General features: G+C 45.1%; 1 protein-coding gene across 1 annotated transcript in view; it reads left to right on the plus strand.

Annotated features, from left to right (window-relative positions):
* Nol10 (nucleolar protein 10) overlaps positions 1 to 19,051 on the plus strand; it is an 84,267-nt gene that overhangs the window by 30,442 nt on the left and 34,774 nt on the right. The window lies entirely within an intron of this gene.

The following is a 19,051-nucleotide window of genomic DNA, read 5'->3' on the forward strand; positions in this document are numbered from 1 at the left end:
GCACATGAGAGAGACCATCTTAGATGGTCAGGATTATCAGTGATGACATATAAGTTTAAAATCTGTTATTATATTGTCATCCTGAAAGCATTGTTCCTCTGTACCAGGAGTTTCCACATTTTACCTTTTAGTCTATAGAAGTAGAGAGCAGGAATATGTCTTTAGGAAGGCAGTCTTCGTGTAGAGCTGACATTAGCTAGTCTGGGATGTGGGGGAGAAGCGGGAGACCGGTCTTGCAATGGGAGGACTTGAGAGCAGTGGGCCACCAGTCATGGGAAGTCTCCCTTGGAGTAGCTCGGCTGTGTGTGTTTTCCCAGTCGCCTGCTGCTGAGCTGTCTGGGAGCTGATGCGGCAGCAGTCGTAGTGTTTGTCCCGGGATAGTAAAGTGAGGCTGCTCAAGCAGGAAGCTGCTGCTCTGCCTGCCTTGTCATCTGCTCCTCTCCCCCAGCCTCACAGCCTCCTGTGTTTCCGTTGTCTAATGTCAGGCACCATGCTGGATGCTGGCAGCATCACAGTACACAGTATATCAGCATGGCTCCATCCTCAGAGTTAAAACAGGAAGAAAGGGGGTTTCAGGTCTGGCCATGAGCTATAGGAGCAAGACTCAGAGAGTGCTCGGGAAGAGAGACCTTTCCCCCAGTGTGGGCTAGGTGCCTGAGGGAAACTTAGAGAAATACCCAGAGGGACTTCAGGGAGCCTAGAGGTTGAGTCTGTGGCCTGGATGCCTGGAGCTACTGCGTGGGAGTAGTGTTCAGCAGCAGAAGATGCCTGTGGAGAGCTCAGGGAGAGACACTCATGGGGCAGAACAAGCCCCAGACTAGGAAGGGTCTAAGTGTGTGCACGAGAGGCACAGGGAGCCTGGCACACCTCGAGCAGCAAAGTGACAGAGCCAGGGCTGCCCTTTGGAAAGGTTTTGGTTACAACAAAGAGTTTAAGCTGGAAGCAGCTAGAACAGACTGTGGCAGTCCCCACGAGGGAAGGCAGAGCTGGGCTGTCATTTTCAGCATTAGGAATTCGATGGGTCCTGGGACAGTTTGAGAAAGAAGCAACTCTGGCTTGGAATCCATGTCCACCTGTGGAGGTGTGGGTGGACCACAAGAAACTCTGCCCCTTGGTTCTACAGGCCTTTGGGTGTCACTGCTTGGTGAGGAGAGTAACTCAGCTTGTTCCCATCTGCATGTTAGGGGCGTGTCTTCCTCCTCTAAGGAGTGCTTCCTGGTATTGCAGTGAGTGGTACAGGACAAGAGCCTGGGTGCCGTGTGGTATAGAGAAGGCAGGTGTGGATTGGAAGACAAACTTGTATAAGTTTAGATGTGGGATGTGAGGGAGAAGAAAGAAATAAGTGTGGCCCCAGGCTCTGCCAGGGCCAACGCACAACGCTGACGTCATTACCATCTAGGAAGAGGTGCGGGACTGTTAAAGAGCGTCCCCTTTGATGTTTACACATTGTAAAGTGGCCTTTTGCAGAAATGGCACAAATGTTTTAATTTCATAAATAATGTATCCATCTTCTTTGTTTGTTTGTTTGTTTGTTTGAGACAGTGTTTCTCTGTGTAGCTCTGGCTGTCCTGGAACTTGCTTTGTAGACCAGGCTGGCCTTGAACTCACAGAGATCCTCCTGCCTCTGCCTCCTGAGTGCTGGGATTAAAGGTGTGTGCCACCAGCACCCGGCCCTTTATCCATGTTCTTATTCTCAGTGTTGTGCAAAGTAAGAGGAAAGAAAACCATGTATTCTGCCCCTGTAGAATCATAGTTGCTATTAATATTTGGAAACATTGTCTTTTCTGTTATGTTGGCATTTTTTTTTCCTTTTTAGTTTCGCTTCTTTTTTGTGATTGGGTCTCCTAAAGCCTGGGTTGACAGGAATCTGCTATGTAGTCAAGGGTGACCTAGAGCCCTCCTGATCTTGGCTTTGCTGCCTTTAGGTTATGAGATAACATATGTGCTCTACCATGAGTGGTGATATGGCATTTTATAGGTAAATTATATCCGATTTCATAGCATTGATCCTTCATATATTAATGCCAAAATAGTAAATCATCTAAAGCTAGCTTTCACAGGCATTGGGTTCAATACCTAACACTGGAGAAAAAGAAATACCCTAAAGCGGACAGGGACAGTGGGCACACCTGTGACTCTAGAGTTCAGGATCAGAGGCAGGAGGATAGCCTGGGCTACATAGCAGTCATTTCCACTATATTTCTTCTCTTTTCTTTTTGAGGTGGGATCTCAAAGTGTTGTGCAGGCTGGCCCAGAACTTGAGCTTTGTAGCCTAGGCTGCCTCAAGCTCTTGGTCCTCCTGCCTTCTTTGTATCTAGGATTACATTGTGTGCTGCTTGGTTTGGCCTCTGTGTCATATTTTGTTGCCTGGTGTGTGGGGCTGTTTTAGAATTGAGGAGCCCCCTTCCCTATTCACATGCAGTTCTTTGGTTCTGTTTTGCGGTAGCTTGCTCCCTTCCTGTCCTTTCCTGCGCTGGGCATCACACTAGGGCCTTGCACATCATGTTGCCCAAGCACTTTGTCCCCCCAGGCTTCACCCCAGCCGACAGTGGGGATTGTTTTTTTGTTCCAAGTAATGGGGACTTTTGAGTGCAAGAGCAAGAGGGGCTGATGGTAGCCGAACAATGAAAAGCTGCTGTCTTGACTCGCAGGCCTGTATCACAAGGCCCCGATCTCAGCTTGGTAGCTGAGATTTGACAGGCAGCTGTGAACTGGGTCCAAAACTCAGGTGCCTGTACATGTGAGACCAGTGTGCACAGAGGTCTTGCTAGGCCGAGCACTGAGCTTCAGCTTGTCCTCCGCTCTCCTTCCTGAACCCCTGTCTGCCCTGCCACTCTTGTACCAAGTTGTATTCCTCAACACCATTTGTCTTTGCTTGGCACATGCTTTTTTTCCTGCTCCTTCAAAGCAAAGAGCGAGCCCCAGGGCTGAAAGCTTGCCATTTACTGGAAGATTAATATCAAACTTAAGAGCTGCATTTGGCTTGAAGGCTCATTTAAAGCCTATAGAACCAGAGAAGTGTGTGTTCAGCCCACGGCTGGTGCCAAGTGTAGGAGGTCTGACCTGTGATTTGTAGGAACATCCTATAAATCACTACAGCTGTCCCCACATCCCTGCAGGCTACTGCAGAGGAGGAGCCTGGTGTTCTCTCTGCGTGTTTGCTTCTGCCCTTCTAGTTGATACCATCTTTCCTGAATTCTTGGACTCTCTGGAGATTAACAAAGTTCCTGACTTTAGCTCCCCGCACCCTGACCTATGCTGATCCTTGAGGACCAAATGGGTTTCCCGTCATCTTCCCACTTTCCCAGTCCTTCCCGTTGTTCTCCCTCAGGAGTTCTGTGCTTGTTTCCTCCTCTGCTGTGCGGCTCAGGCTCGGGTTGGTTTTTGCATAGTGAAGGCCTTTGGCCAACTCCTAAGTGTTCTGTGAGGTTAGCATTGCAGTGGGTTGTCCCTGACTTCCAAGGCTCTATGTGCAGCAGACCCCAGTAGTTGCTGACTTGGCAGTCTCTGGGCAACCAGAAGCCCCTGGGTCCTGGGTTGCCTGCATGTTCCATACTGGATGTGCATGCATAGCAGAGGAAAATGTATTACTTGTTTTGAAAGCTATTTGATTTAGGAAAACAAAAATAGCAGGGCGGTGGTGGTGCACACGTTTAATCCCAGCACTCTGTGAGTTCCAGGCCAGCCTGGTCCACAGAGTGAGTTTCAGGACAGGCTCCAAAGCTACAGAGAAACCCTGTCAACAAAAGAAAAAAAGAAAAACAAAAATAACTCAGTTCAGTAAAAGTACATGTTTCTAGTTTTGTTTGAAACATAAATTTAAGCTGCTATAAAGATTATATGAAATGCCTAACTTACCTTTCAATCCTGGCAGTTATTTTATTTCTAAACAATTTATAAGAAAAATCCTGTATTTTTGATTGCTTATCAAATCAGCAAATTATACTGACTAAATATTTTAACATTTACTATTTAATTTAAAAATTGGAAGGTATTTTAAATGCCTAGCCCTACACATAGGACAGAGTTAAAGCATGGTGGAGGGGTGGGTGTGCTAGGGAGATGGCTCCGTGGGCAGATGCTTGCTGTGCAAGTATGGGGACCAAACTTAGGACCTTTAGCATCCATGTAAGGTCAGGTGCAGTGCTGTGCACCTATAATCTTAGTGCTGGGGTGCAGAGACAGGCGAATTCCAAAGGCTTGCTGGTCAGCCGGTCCAGCCAGAAACCCATGCTCCAGGTTCAGTGAGAGTCTCTAAAAAAGCAATAGACAAGTGTGAGAGACAAGTTGTGTACCTGGCATTGCCCTCTGTCCTTTATATGCCTGTGCACTTACAAGCGCGCATGCTTATACATACAATCACTAATAGTAGTATATAACTCATTTAAAAACCAAACCAAACCAGAGACTATTGTCTAACCTGCACTAGTGCTTGTTTTAAGGCCTGAGGTTTGATCTTCTCTATGATCGCAGTACAAACCTGGGTCGATACTGTAAGTGCCATGGCTTTGGTCCAAAGTGCCTGCACACAACAGCAGTGGGGTGAGGGTGGCCAGCAGTCTAGGCTCTGCTCTTCCTGTACAGCCAGGTGTACAGATAGTCAAGTTCCCTTTCTCCCTGACGTGCGTGGACATGCACATCAGTCTTCTTCGTGGTGACCATGTTTCCATGTAGTTTTTACAGCATGTGGAACATGCTGTTCCTGCGAGACGGTGTCGCTCTCTGCTGGCTCTGTCTCCTGTTGCTGTAGCCCAGTGCCTGGGCCTTGCCCCCTCTTCCCTCCCTCTCAAGGCTAGGCGCACTTGGCTCAGAGCCTGCCTTTCTGTCTGTATTCGCTCCTGGCAGCCCATCGCCCTGGGTCTTTATGACCAGCCACCAGACTCCTCTCCAGCCTTGTCTGACATGTTAGCCTGTCTCCTGAGTGGTTCCACTTGGATGTCTCCACTGTGTACCGCGTGTCCATGCAGAGCCTCAGTAGCAGTCCTTCGCCTGTGTTTGGCTCCCACAAACTTTCCTGGAATATTCATCTTGGCCTCTTAACCCATGTCCCACGTTCATCCGGTCTCACTGTGTCGTCTAGACTGGCTGTTGACTTTCAGTTGTCCTTACCTCAGCCTCCAGTATTGTAGGATTGCATGTGTGCACTCCCATAGCTGGCTTTGCAAGCTGTTTTCCATGCAACAATTAGATTGACTTTAGCAGTAAAAAGACAAGTGAAACAAGTATAAATCAGTCCTGTACTCTGCTTAAAACTGGTCCAGTAGGCGATCCGTTTGCTCAGAATGTTCATAATGCCTCGCGTAGTTTACAGTGTTCTGTATGACAGACAGAAAAGGCTAGAGACCAGATTCTCTGTCTCATCTCCCTGTGCTCAGAGTAGATCTTGGTAAAACCATTTCTACTTACAGGAATCACCAAATGGTCAGATTGCCAGCCAAGCCAGCCATATATAAACCAAAACCCAAACATGAAGTTGTTAGAGGGGAAATTGTTTTCTGGGCGGGCGGCTTTTGGTAAGCTGGTTAGGTTTTGTGGGCTTGACTCGCTGGAGTGACCCAGAAAGAGGGAACCTTGATTGAGGAATTCATTGCCTTTATCAGGTCAGCCTGTGGGCAAGGCTATGGACATTTTCTTAATTAATTACTGATGTGGGAGAGTCCAACCCACTGTGGGCAGTGTTCTCCTTGGGGAGGTGCTCCTGGGTGGTATAAGAAAGCAGGCATGGAAGCACACACCTTTAATCCTAGCACTTGGGAAGCAGAAGCAGGCAGATGGGTTTCTATGAATTCAAAGCCAATCTTGTTTCCATAGTGAGTTCTAAGCTAGCCAGTGCTACAGAGTGAGACCCTGTCTCAGAAAGAAAGGAAGAGAGGGAAAAATAGGGTGTGGGGGGAGAAAGATAGCCGAGCAAGCCGCATTTCTCCATGGTTCCTGCCCCTGCTTCCTGATTTCCCTCAATGTTGAACTGTGGTTAAGACGTGTAAGGCAAATAAACCGTTTTCTCCCCGAGTTGCTTTCAGTCAATGCGTTCGTCACAGCAATACAAGGCAAACTGGGACACCTGGGGACTGCACATAAGGCCTTGTATGTGCTGGGTAAGCGTTCTACTGTTACATCCCCAGCAGTCTGAACAGAAAAATGAAATTTGGTTCCTTGGAGTCACCTGTGGGAGCCAAGGCGCACGGAGCCAGGACTAGCTAGCCTGAGTGAGGTGCATTTTAGGAGACGTTTGCCCGCGTCTGTCTGTAGGGCGTCTCCAAGAGACCTTCAGAATTGTTCAAGCATAACTTTTCAAAAGTCTGTGAGGCTGACCCTTGCACAGACAGAACCAAAAAGCACCTGGAAATTTTAACAACCCGCTAATTAAGCTAAGGAAAAGGTATATTTCACAACCAGATCCTAGGAGAAGTCTGGGAAGGTAGGAGTTCACATGGATCAAGTTACACTGAGTGAAAATGTGCAGGCACAGAAGCTTTTCCACAGTTGTGGAGGGCTGACTGGCCACCAGACAACCCAGTTGTTTTGCATTGCTTCCGGCTGGCTACCTGTGTCCCAACACACCAGAATCAAGTCTTCTTGATTGCTGTACTCTATACCAGGGATCTAGTGAGCACCAGCTATCCGAAGCTTTTGAAAACAAGGCTGTATCACAAAGCAGTGCGTCCAGCATTCTCACTGAACACAGCTGAGTGGCTGTGGCACGGACCATGTGGCCTGCGAGCCCTCACATGCCCAACTATGCCTACTTACCTATTTCCCTGTGTTTTCTTCCCCCGCTACATAAAACATAAGTTGAAGGGAAGTTGTTTCTTTTCCCCAGCACCCAAAGCAATTTTGTCTCACTGTGAATCTTCTGTGTTTAAAATCCATGAGCAAATTCCTGTGAGAAGTCTGACCAGATATTGGGAGCTCTAGACAGTGGCTGCATATTTTGACAAGGATGATTTGCAGTACTTTAGCTGTCTTTAGAGCAGATTGACATTTTGCATTAGTTTAGTTTTCTTCTGCTGTTGTTACCTAAGTACAGTGGTGGTGACACACGCCTTTAATCCCAGCACTCGGAAGGCGGAGGCAGGTGGATCTCTGTGAGTTCGAAGCCATCCTGGTCTACAAGAGCTAGTTCCAGCTAGGAATGTTACACATAGAAACCCTACCTCAAAAAAAAAAAAAAAACCCAAAAGATAGATAGATGATAGATAGATAAATAGATAGATAGATAGATAGATAGATAGATAGATAGATAGATAGATCAAAAGATAGATAGATAGATAGACAGACAGACAGACAGGCAGACAGACGGACAAATCTTATAAAGAATCTTAAAGAAATCACAAACCTCACCTTTTATATATGAAAATCAATCGGCTCTTCTTTAAATCTCTAGGGTGCAGACCCACTCATCAGTAGTTTCTTATCTTAGGAGTTTGAGAGCAGGAATAGGTATAAGGAATTAATCATCACCTTTGGTCATCAACCATTCCTGGCAAGAAAGGTATTTCAGCCAATGATAACTGGACTGCTTTGTTCTTGTTCCCTGACCTTAAGAGTTCCTCACTGAACTATATGCCTTTCTAAAACTTCAGATTGTCTTCTTGGGTTTCTCACCTCAAAGCTATTTAACAAAAACATCTTAATCTAAATTATTTTCAAAGCTTTGTTTCAGCTATGATGCTCTCTGAAACCTGTGAACACCTCTCCCAACATTAAGGTTAAAAGAATTTAAGCTAGATGGGATACTGGGACTTAATTGTTTTTCTTAGTCATTAACCTAAGTCACAATCTATGTGGCTTCTCAATAGAAACTCATGTGTTCTAGCTGTGTGACACTTGTTTTATTTTTAAATCATCAAAAACTAACATTTTTATGTACTAGATAGTACAGCTTACGAAGAAATCATTTTCATAATAATCCACAGGTAAAAGTGCCTCCAGTAGAGCAGGCTATTTCCATGAGGTAAACACACTACATTACAGACAGTGGGGATCTCTGCACATCTAGTCACGCCACGTCAGATACCAGAGAAGGATGGCAGTAGCAAACACGTGAAGGCACAGCAGAACCGAAGGGCATTCTGGGGGCTGTGCTCTCAGGGCCTTTCCTATCTGAGATTCACCCATCAGAGATTTGCCTCCTTGTGGCATGAAACCCACAATCTTCAATTGCTACCTGCTGACCCTCTGACATAGCCACCAGCACTTTTCCAAGGAAACTGAAAGCCAAGGCTATGCAACTTTTGTTGTCTGTAAGGATGTGCAGCTTTTGCTGTCTATGAGGATATGTATAGCATTTGCTGTTTTTTATTGAAGTTTCTGCAAAAGTTGCTTTGTATGCAGGGCACAGTTGCCATTATGGTCCATGTGCAAAGACTTGACATAGTCTTTGCTTTTCTGTGTGTGTGGATCTGTGCTCTTTCCTGGGGTGGCTAAACATGCTGTTCAGACTCCTTCCTAAACTCTAGGGTCCAGTCTGCATGATGGGCCCTGTAGAATCAAATCAGCTCACTGCCAGCAACACTGGCTTATTGTGAGTACTAACTTGCTATTCCAGAGAGCTCCCCAGGTGAGCTATCTATTGGTACATCAGTATGTACTAAAACTGCTGTTACCGTATTAGTGTGCATGTAACTTGTGGCAGTGATTGATATTTTCCTATAAAAGGCTTATTGAACCAGAGGACCGTTGGACATGGTAACAGAAGTAATTTTGTTAGAAATTGCTATTTTATAGGACTAGTAGCAACATAGTTCCTTGGTTTGGGGAAGTAGTGCCATAGGCAAAAACACCATCCCCCAGGGGCCTGCCAGCAAGCAGAGGATGTACAAGACAGAACACAAGTAGACAAGTAGCTGCTGTGACGCCCTCGACTACAGGTGGTCGAGTGTGCTTTGAAGAGAGGAGGAAGCTTTTGAAGCCCAGAACAGAGAGCAGGAAGGAATCTTTGAGGTCGCCAGAGCCAGCTTCTTGATTTATAGCTGAGGCACCAGGTTGTTTGTTCAAGGTCAGAAAGCGTTTGTTAGTAGCACTGACTAGGGGTGCTTTCCCAACTCTGTATCCCTCGGATTTTAGAGTTAGGTAGAGCTGAGTGAGCGCTGGCCGAGCCAGAGTCACTTTCCTTTCTAAGCCATGTCCTGGTCAGGGTGAGAGTGGGAGCCAGAGCATGGAGCGCATCTTTTGAGCTCTCTCAGTTAGGGGTTGTCCTTTGCCACTCCCTGGGCACCTGTCTTCCACTAACTTGAACTGGGAGAGCATTTTTTTAGCAGCAAGTATTCGTGTGATCCCCATTCCTTTCCCTCCTGCATCCAGGATAGTGCTAGTGACCATCATTGTTGGGAGCGTGGAGAAAACAGACGTGCTGTTATTTCTGTTGTGTTCTGTGGTTGAGATGAACACAGCACAAGGTGACGTCACAATGGAGTGCCCCTGGTCACTTCAGATAATGGGATTTTGGACATGACTCATTGTTGGACACAAGTCACCTGCTTATACAGTGCTGCTCCAAGAGGGAATGCTCCAGAGGCTTTTAAAGTTGCTTGTGAAAAAAAAATAATAAAGTTGCTTGTGTTGTGTGTAGTACTGGGGATGGAACCTAGGCTCTTACACACGCTAAGAAGCCTGTTACTGCTGAGCCTCAGCACCAGCCCTTTTTTGTGTGTTTTATTTTGAGATATGTTCCTGCTAAGTGTCCAAGCTAGCTATGAATTTTATCTATAGTCCAGGCTGAGCTTAATCTCAAGATACCCCTGCCTCAGTCAGCCAAGTGGCTGGCACCATAGGTCTGTGCTTCCAGGACCAGCTTGTTCTCTATGAGGCGGGGACTTCCCATGCTAGCCAGCTCCAAATGCTGCTGCCACCTTCCACATGTTGTGGCTGCATGTGCTGCCACATTACCCGTGACATTTTGTTCCACTTGGTTATAGCCACTTGATTTAAAAAATCCACTGACTGTGTTAGAGCTTAACTTTTTTAAGATTTATTTTTGTGTACATTAGGGATTTGCCTGTATGTATGTCTGTGTGCAGGTGTCAGATCCCCTGGAACTGGAGTTACAGACAGTTGTGAATTGCTGTGAGGGTGCTGGGAATTGGACCCGGGTCCTTTGGAAGAGCAGCTCTTTATTCATTCATCCATTCATTCATTTATTATGTATACAATATTCTGTGTGTATGCCTGCAGGCCAGAAGAGGGCACCAGACCTCATTACAGATGGTTGTGAGCCACCATGTGGTTGCTGGGAATTGAACTCAGGACCTCTGGAAGAACAGTCAGTGCTCTTAACCGTTGAGCCATCTCTCCAGCTCCTGAGTTTAAACCAATGAAATTAAAGCTAAGAAATATTAAATATAATGGGTGGACTAAACGGTGCGGGGGGAGAGATTTAAAGATCCAGTGAGAAAGTTCAGAATGGGCAAGACAGACCTCGGCAACGTCTGTGCAGAACAGCAGGGGGCTTTGGTCAGCTGGTGAAGTCCAAGAGCCTTAGCGACTCCCCGTGTGCGCAGGATGAATGACAAGGTGGGGCAGTGCTGGGTTCTCCTGAGTTCCCTGGTATTCACTGAGACGTGTTTCTGGTAGTTGTGGTGTGGGGCAGACTCAGAAGGAAGTTTAGGAGTAAAACCAATCTCATAAAGCATGTGTTCAAAATGTAAGGAGAGCGAGTTCTTAAAGGCAGCGTGAGTGAGGTGAGGACACCAGCGTACTGGGCTGAGGAAATCTTCCATCGCTGACTGTGCTTGAAGAGCTCAGACCATGAGAGGGACACGCCCAAGCTTCCAGAGCAAAGAGAGGGCGAGTTTGAATGGAAAGGCAAGGCTCCCTTGTTTTGAGTTAGAGTTTGTCTGGAGAGAGGTAGTGTTCAGAAGTCCTGCTGTGTAGTAAATAAGGGGCATCTGCTGAATTTTAGCCTCCACGGAAGGCAGAAAGGTGGAGCCAGGTCCAGGGGAAGGTTTGGAACAATGAGGGATCTCCTGGGCACTCACTTGGGAACTGCTGCTAAGCAGCTCTTCTAGGCTAGGAAAAGTTGGAGTCGTAACTTTCCCAACTAGCAAAAGCGGGGGAGTGTTCTTTGCTTTTCCTTACTCACCCAAGTCCATAGCTTTCCCTCATAAGTGAACTTGATCTGTGTGTGAGCTTTCAGTCCAAGGCTGTGCTCTTGTTGGGTGCTGTTGTCCATTTATGTTTATAATTGAAGTGAGGGGTAACACTCAGTGTAGGTGGCAGTGTGTGCTCTCTTCAACTTTACACAGAGGAAACGGGAGCTTCCTGTTCTAATCTAAACACTCAGGCAGTGACAGTATCTGTGACATTTTTCTTAGCAGAGGAAACCCTCTCCACTTCCCATCACAATTATTGGGCCACAAAAATAGCAGACATTCCTAAGGCATTAATGTGTGAAGATCAGGAAGTAATTTTCTGAGCATCCTGCCACATTTTCAAACATTCACTTCAGTTCTGATTGGGTTAAAAATATTGGGTTAAAAAATTTACAAGTGGAAGTATTTGATACTCTTTTTTTTTTTTTTTTTGGTTTTTTTAGACAGGGTTTCCCTGTAGTTTCTAGAGCCTGTCCTGGAACTAACTCTTGTAGACCAGGCTGGCCTCGAACTCAGAGATCCGCCTGCCTCTGCCTCCCGAATGCTGGGATTAAAGGCGTGCGCCGTCACCGCCCAGTGTATTTGATACTCTTATGGCATATATTAATGTATCAGATGATTCTTGTTTTTGCTTAAGTAGGCACATGTCAGGCCGTTCATTCTTCCATGAATGACCTGTCTGACTGCAGTTTGAATCTAATGACACCCAAGGCCTTGCCTACAAGCTCCATTCTTCCTTCCATCTTGGGGTTTTCCAGGCTGATCTCCCTGCTGTCCTTTGACAGTAAATCTTGTATACCAGTTTCCTGTGAGTAAGGTCACTTTGATGGCAGAAGTGGAGTTCAGCGTTTGCACAGGGATTGGCTTCACCTTCTGAGAATGTCAGACAGAATTTGTGTGTTGTCTTCCATTAATGTGCCCAGTAGCTGTGTTTTCTTTTCTTAAAAATAGAAGGCAGAGGGCTAGTGACACAGCTGGATGATAGAGAAATTTGGGGATACACGGGACAAAGTAAGGGAACTGTGAGAGTGGTACTGTCCATCCTCCCATCAGGGTCCCAGTCCCAGCAAATCTTCTAAGACTCGTCTCCACGAGAGAGCAGCTTTGTGTGGCTTTGCTCCCCTTTATTTATTTATTTATTTATTTATTTATTTATTTATTTATTTATTTATTTTTAAGGACAGGGACTTGCTGTGTATGCTGGCTGACCTTGAATTCCTTGTCCACTTGCTTTGTTTGAGATAGTCTCAGTTGTGTTTCCTAGGCTGACTTCCAACTCCATTTCTGAAGCAATCCTTCTGTCTCAGCTTAATATAGTGTTACCCTCTTACAGAACTAAGGTGCACACACCTTTATACTCAGCTTGATATAGTGCTGCCCTCTTATTAAACTAAATGGTATTCTTGATGGAAAGGTCAGCATGTCTGTCCTTATTTCTTGTATATCTGTCCATGAGCATATGTCCTCATTTTTCTGGTTATCACTAGATTTGGACTAGTTTCTAGCTCACAGAACCGTGAGGATGACATCATCCTCTTATCTGCCTTCCTATCAGTATTCTGTATCATCTCTCTCACTTGCTGAAGCCGCCCTTGACTCCATCATCAGCCTGTGTCCATAACTTGCATTAGTTGGTTACCCGAGGTAGATTTTCACAAATGGTGGTGTCATTGGTTACCATGAACGATGATGTCCTATGAAAAGCCCGTGTGTTCCATCTGTTCCTCCCTTCATCAGTCTTGCTGTCTCCCCAGGAGCCAATGACCTCTTAATTGTATTCATAATGTTGCCCTTTTTTTTTCTGGAATATACAGCAGCCATCCACCACACAGTTGTTCCATGTTGTCTTTTCCCATAGTGATTTCATAGCTTCTCAGCTTATTTCTGTTCATTATGACAAACCTGTGTGGATATGAACAGTCAGTTACACCTGCTGATTAGGGAGTGATTTGCCTGTTGCTGTGACAAAAAGGCTAGTCACATTGTGTCCATAGTGAAGGGACAGGGAGGGAACCGCTGGTGCTCGGCTCTCTCTCCTCAGCCTCACCGTGGGATGCACCGCCAGTGTTCAAGTAGATCTTTCTCAGTACATGTGCGTGCATATGCACATGTGTGTCCATACATACACACACATACACAAATGTTCAGGTGGATCTTTCTCAGCATACACAAAAAAGCACACATGTGCACACACACATTGTGTCTGTGCTGATGAGGCCTCCCCTCCTTCCCCAGTGCCCTCTCCCATCCTCCTTTCTCATCCTTCTTCTGTTTCCTCTCCTGTTCTGAGTGTAAGATTTCATTGTCAGATTATCATGTTGTTGTTGGTTGGTTGGTTGGTTGGTTGCCATTTCACCCTGGCTTTATTTGGAGAACATGGAAGCCTTTTGCTGGGTTTTAAATGTCTTCTTCAGGGTTTCCTGGTCACTGTGCATGTCCCCCTGGAGATAATGAATAATCATTAAGGGGGCAAAAGATTGACCTTCCCAGTATAACACTGTGAGAAAGTGTTGTAGAATTTTTAATAGTTTTATTCATAGCTTTGTCTTCTAAGGTTTCCTTCCCTGGATGTTTTTGTATATTATATCTCGTACCCTTAGTTTACAGACTTCAGGATTGATTTGGAAAGCACAGAGAATGTGCCGAAAACTTATTAGCATATCCTTTGCTGGCAAGGAAGTCAGGTAGAACGGAAGCACTGGAGTGCTGACAGCCAAGGACAGCATACTAAACCATCTGTGATTCTTGGCAGAATAAATGGCAAGCCAAGATCTTGGGGGAGAGCTCACTTCCAGGTGCATGATCAAAGAGATAACTCCATTCTCCAGTGGGAAAGTTGGCCTAGTGCCTCTCATGTCCGTGGGGTGTGTGAGGTTAGTCTGAGCAGTTAGGAAGGAAAGTGTAAGAGGAAAAGCTGTGAGGAGGGGACGTTGTTCCTGTCTTGTTACTGCAGGCTCTGGGTGTGAACTCTAGGAAGCTCTGGAATTCAAATGCAGTATGATATAAAAATCTGTTGTGGTTTGCAGCCGAGGTGCAAGGCCAGGCTCCTCAGGAAAAAGTGGATGGTGGAACCTTTAAATATCTGTCCTTCTCATTCAACGAACAGTGGACTTTGAAGAATGAGGCTGTGTTAACATTGCTCTCTTCCTCCTTGTTTGGTTTTTCAGTCAATATTGAAGGAAAATGGAAGCCGAGGAGTTCTTCATGCTATTTAGTATGCCATTCATGGGGCTGGAAACATGGCTCATAATTAAATGCCATACTGCTCTTGCAGAGGACCCACATTTGGTTCCCAGAACCATGTAGGGCAGCTCACAGCCACCTGTAACTCCAGCTTCAGGGGCTCTGATGCTTCTTTCTAGCCTCCTTATTGCACTCATGTGTGTGAACCCATTCATAGACGCATACACACACATAATTAATTTTTTAAAACTGTATGCCATTTATTTTTTTAATGCAAAGCAGAAAGAGATGTAATACTTTTCATTTTTACTTCATGAGCTATGTTTGAATCTCTCTCTTATTTTTGAGACAAGGTTTCTCTTTAGCCCTTGGTGTTCTAGAACTCTATGTAGACCAGGCTGGCCTCAGACTCACAGAGTTCTTCTTACCTCTGCCTCCTGGGTGTTGGGACTAAAGGCACACGCTACCATGCCTGGCTTTAAATATGTCTAATTTTAAATATCTGAGACCGATTATTTGATGAAGGCATTTCATGTTTTTTAATAGGATATTTATTCACATAAACTAAGGGGTTCACTCGAGTGTCATTATGCTTCCCTATTTTCTAGTTTAGCAAGAGCGACTGGTCCTTGCTGAGCTCATATTCTGGTTGCTGTCTGGTTCCAGGTTCTTAGCTTTGGTAGAACAGCCTTCAATGGATGGTTTTTAACAGCTTCTTTGACAGAAGCCTGAGCCTTCAAGCAGTGTTAAAATTTTAAAATGCAAAGGGGTGGGCTGATTCTGTGTCCTTCTGGTGAGCTAGGAAGCAGTCTCTAGGCAGTCTTCTCAGAGATGGAGTGGGGACCTTGAATGTACTTGGGTCTTTCTGGCCTCTCTGTGGCTCAGCTTTGCCAGGAAGGACTGCTAGAAATTGACCCTAGAACCAACCCATTGTCTCCTACCCAGTTTAGTCCCAAAACTTGAAAATATAGGAAAAGACTTAAAGATTGATATAACTGTTAAGTCCTACGAAGCCGAACACTTAGGGCAGAAGGTGTTTCAGTACTCTTGGCACACGCTCCCTGGGATTCCTGCCAGAAAATTTTAACTGGGTCTAACTACAAGGGGCAGTCAGCATAATCTTAATTATGAGGAACATTCTTAAGGATGGGGACCTGGATAGGCCTGTAGACAGAGACTGGTGTTCATTTCCCAGCCGCCCAGACCTGAATAATCACACAGAAACTATATTAATTACAACACTGTTTGGCCAATAGCTGCCTGGACAGTCACCCAAAGTTTTTTTTGTAACACTGGGGCATCCATCTTCAGCCTATAGGCCTGTAATATCTGGCAGATTTTTCAATAAAGCATAAAATTTGAAGATCTGTTCTGCCTTGTACTGGCAAAGTTTATTACTTGGCTTTATTCTGTGTCCTGCAGAATGTCTAGCAGTTTCTTCTGTGAAGCAGGAACCCTGAAGGACCATCCTATCTTTTGGAATGTTCAGCAGTCACTTTTCTGTGGGTCCTACATGCCCAGTTTATATAGCATACCATTAAGCAGTCCAGGCAAGAGCAGTTTCTTGCCCAAATGGCTAGCCTTGTCACATTGAAGGCAAATTCCATAATGAATTTCTTCAGTGGCCATCAACCTCTCTGAAGTAATTGCTGCTACAAGAAGTAGACGTGTCTCACTGTTGAGAAAAGCCTAAGTTCTTAAAACATTTTAAATGCCATATTCCGCAGGTCTTTGAAAGGTCTGAAGAATACCTATTCATCTGAAATATATCTCTGTACATCTAGAAAACCTAACTAGCACAAAAGTTTGCTTATTACAGATGACTATCTATTAATCTGCATTTCTTAACTATACGTTACATTTTAAATGAGGTGTATAAACAATACTTTAAACAAGAGTAGAAATATATATATGTATATATATACATATATATATATTTAGTGTAACAAAATTGACCTTAAATTTGTCAGTAGACCAAGATCCATATTAATGTAAAGTATTCATTTCTATATCATATTAATCATCTATAATCAATCTCTTTTGGATGAAAACAAAACATTTATAAACAATCATTTTGGGAATTTGGGCATTGTTTTCTCCAAACTGCTCTCTGCTGTTTGTTGGGCGAAGTATTTTTACGGTTCACAAAGACCTTTGGGGCAGGGGTCTTGTTCCATCAAACTGCATTAGCCTGAAAGGAATCCACAGGTTCTCATCTTCTGTGGAAACAAAAGCAGAACCTATTTTCCAAAGCAATATATCTTTAGACTCAAATTTTGAAATCAAGATACCTTTAAAATATATATGTTGATTTATCTTAGCAGCTCCCAGAATCAAATGTCTCTCTGCAGTCAAAAAGTTCAAAGAAAACACAATGATATGTATAATCCAGACTGTGCATTTTCATCTTTGTGTGGCTTTTTTCTCTATTTTTTATATTTATTATCTTTACTCTTTCTTCTTTCTCTCCTAAGCCCATGTACATGTATCTAACACTGTGCCCATTCAGAGTTCTTTTTTCATCTGAATCTGTCTTATTGTGTATACTGGAATCATTTTTCTGAACAGGGGAGTTTCTTTTTTTCTTTTTTTCTTTTAATTTCAACACTGTTTGGTCAGTAGCTTAGGTGTATTGCTAACTAGCTTTTACATCTTAATTTCTATTAATCTGTGTATCAACACGAGGCTGTGGCTTACTGGTAAGGTTCCTGCACCTTTCTCCTTCCGCGGCTATGTGACATCTGCCTGACTCTGCCTTCTTTCTCCCTCTATCTCTGCTTAGATTTCCTTCTTTGCTCTATTCTGCCCTGCCATAGGCCAAAGCAGCTTCTTTATTAACCAATGGTAATAAAACATATTCACAGCATACAGAGGGGAATCCCACATCACAGGCCCTCTGGCCGAAGCCGTAGAGATGTCCCCATCTAAAAGGCAGGAATGGCAGAGGAGAATCCTCTAGTTAAGTGCACCATACAATCCTTCATTAGCTATTTAAAAACAACAACTTTGTTAAGAGCTCTAGTGCTGGCATTTTAAAGGGTATAGTCTAGCGGCTTCTGTACATTCAGAATACTGCAGTGGCCACCACCGTCTAACTCGAGAGTATTTCACGCCAAAAGGAAGCCTCCCTCTCTGTCTCTCTTCTCTCCCTCCCTCCCCGCAGTCTCCTTCCGTCACTAGAGAGCTGTTTCTGAACATTGCATATAAATGGTTGGTTTGGTTTTTACCTGTTTTCAGGGCCCATCTATGCTGTGGTGTGTATTAAAAGTTACTTCCTGCCAAGTGATGAGATTTAGTTCGTTCTGTGTGTATAATGCTCCTCTCCCCCATTTGTTAGTCACTGACTATCTTTATGACTCCACGCAGGAAGCTCTTTCTATTCTCCCGTTTCTGGCACATGGTGTGTCCCCTCAGCCCCATGTCTTGTCATTTGTTGTTGAAACTAGAATGTGGAGATGTGGACCTTCACTCACCCCACCCAGTTTGTTGTTGCTTGTTTGGTAAGGCTCCTGGGCTAACTGTAAAGTCTGCTTTCTTTGTTATATGGAGCTCCAGAAGTCTCTGTTTGCCTTGCGTAATTGTCAGTTAATGATTGAACAGAGATTTCTTTAAATGCCTGGAACCAGCAAGTCTCCCAGCCTCTATCAGAGCGATCTTGTAAATGCAAGTCAGATCATGTCAGTCCTGTGCCAAGGCCTCTGATGGCTTCTGTCTCGCTCAGTAAAGGAAAAGTAAGGCTTGCAGTGGCCTGCAAGATGACCCCTTTTGGCTGTACCTGGCACGTCTTTTTGCTGACCTCACACAGGACGGGCAGTTGCCAGTCTGCAGTCTCTCTGTTTGGGTCTCTGTTCAGTCATTTCAGTTAGGGATGGCCTGCCCGCCTCCTCTTCATCACATGTCTCCGCCCGTTTTCCCCTCGGTGCCTGTTCACAGCGTAACAGTTTCCTCATTTACAGTTCTCTTAATAGAGGTTAGGCTGGGGGGCGGGGGTGGGGGTTCTGCTGCTTTGCTCTCTTTCTCTGTGTTGTTGGAAGTGGTTTTCTTTTCTTTCTTTCTTTCTTTCTTTCTTTCTTTCTTTCTTTCTTTCTTTCTTTCTTTCTTTTTTGAGACAGGGATTCTCTGTAGCTTTGGAGTCTGTCCTGGAACTAGCTCTTGTAGACCAGGCTGGCCTTGAACTCACAGAGATCCTCCTGCCTCTGCCTCCCGATTGCTGGGATTAAAGGCCTGAGCTATTGCCACTCGGCGGAAGTTGTTTTCACTTGATGGTCTTGGCCATCTTTAGCAATCCATTCTTGTGTAAGAATGAGGCAGTAGAGTGTTGCCTATAGACCCCATGTGAGCATGAGGCCGTCTGTGGCTGCACCTGGGGACCCCATGTGAGCATGAGGCCGTCTGTGGCTGCACCTGGGGATCCCTTGTGAGCATGAGGCCATCCGTGGCTGCACCTGGGGATCCCATGTGAGCATGAGGCCATCCGTGGCTGTTCCTGAGGATCCCCTGAGATTGAGGCAGTGGGATGCTGCCTGGGGAAGCCCCATATGACTTGTCTTTTTTCCTCTGGAAGTTTTCCTCTTGACTTTTTGAACCAATTTCCAGATACCAAGACCCAGGACCTTCTGGGCCCTTTGGCCTTCTCCAGAGAATACCTCCTAGGTTCTTACTGAAGTAGAAGCACAGTCGTGCATGCTTGGCCTCTGGCATTCAGGGGACTAGGAAGGGTCCTGACATCTAGACCAGCTGTCATTTCAGCTCCACAGCTTGAGTCACTTGCCCCTTTG

Source organism: Arvicola amphibius, chromosome 2, assembly GCF_903992535.2.
Source record: "Arvicola amphibius chromosome 2, mArvAmp1.2, whole genome shotgun sequence".
NCBI classification, from domain to species: Eukaryota; Metazoa; Chordata; class Mammalia; order Rodentia; family Cricetidae; genus Arvicola; species Arvicola amphibius.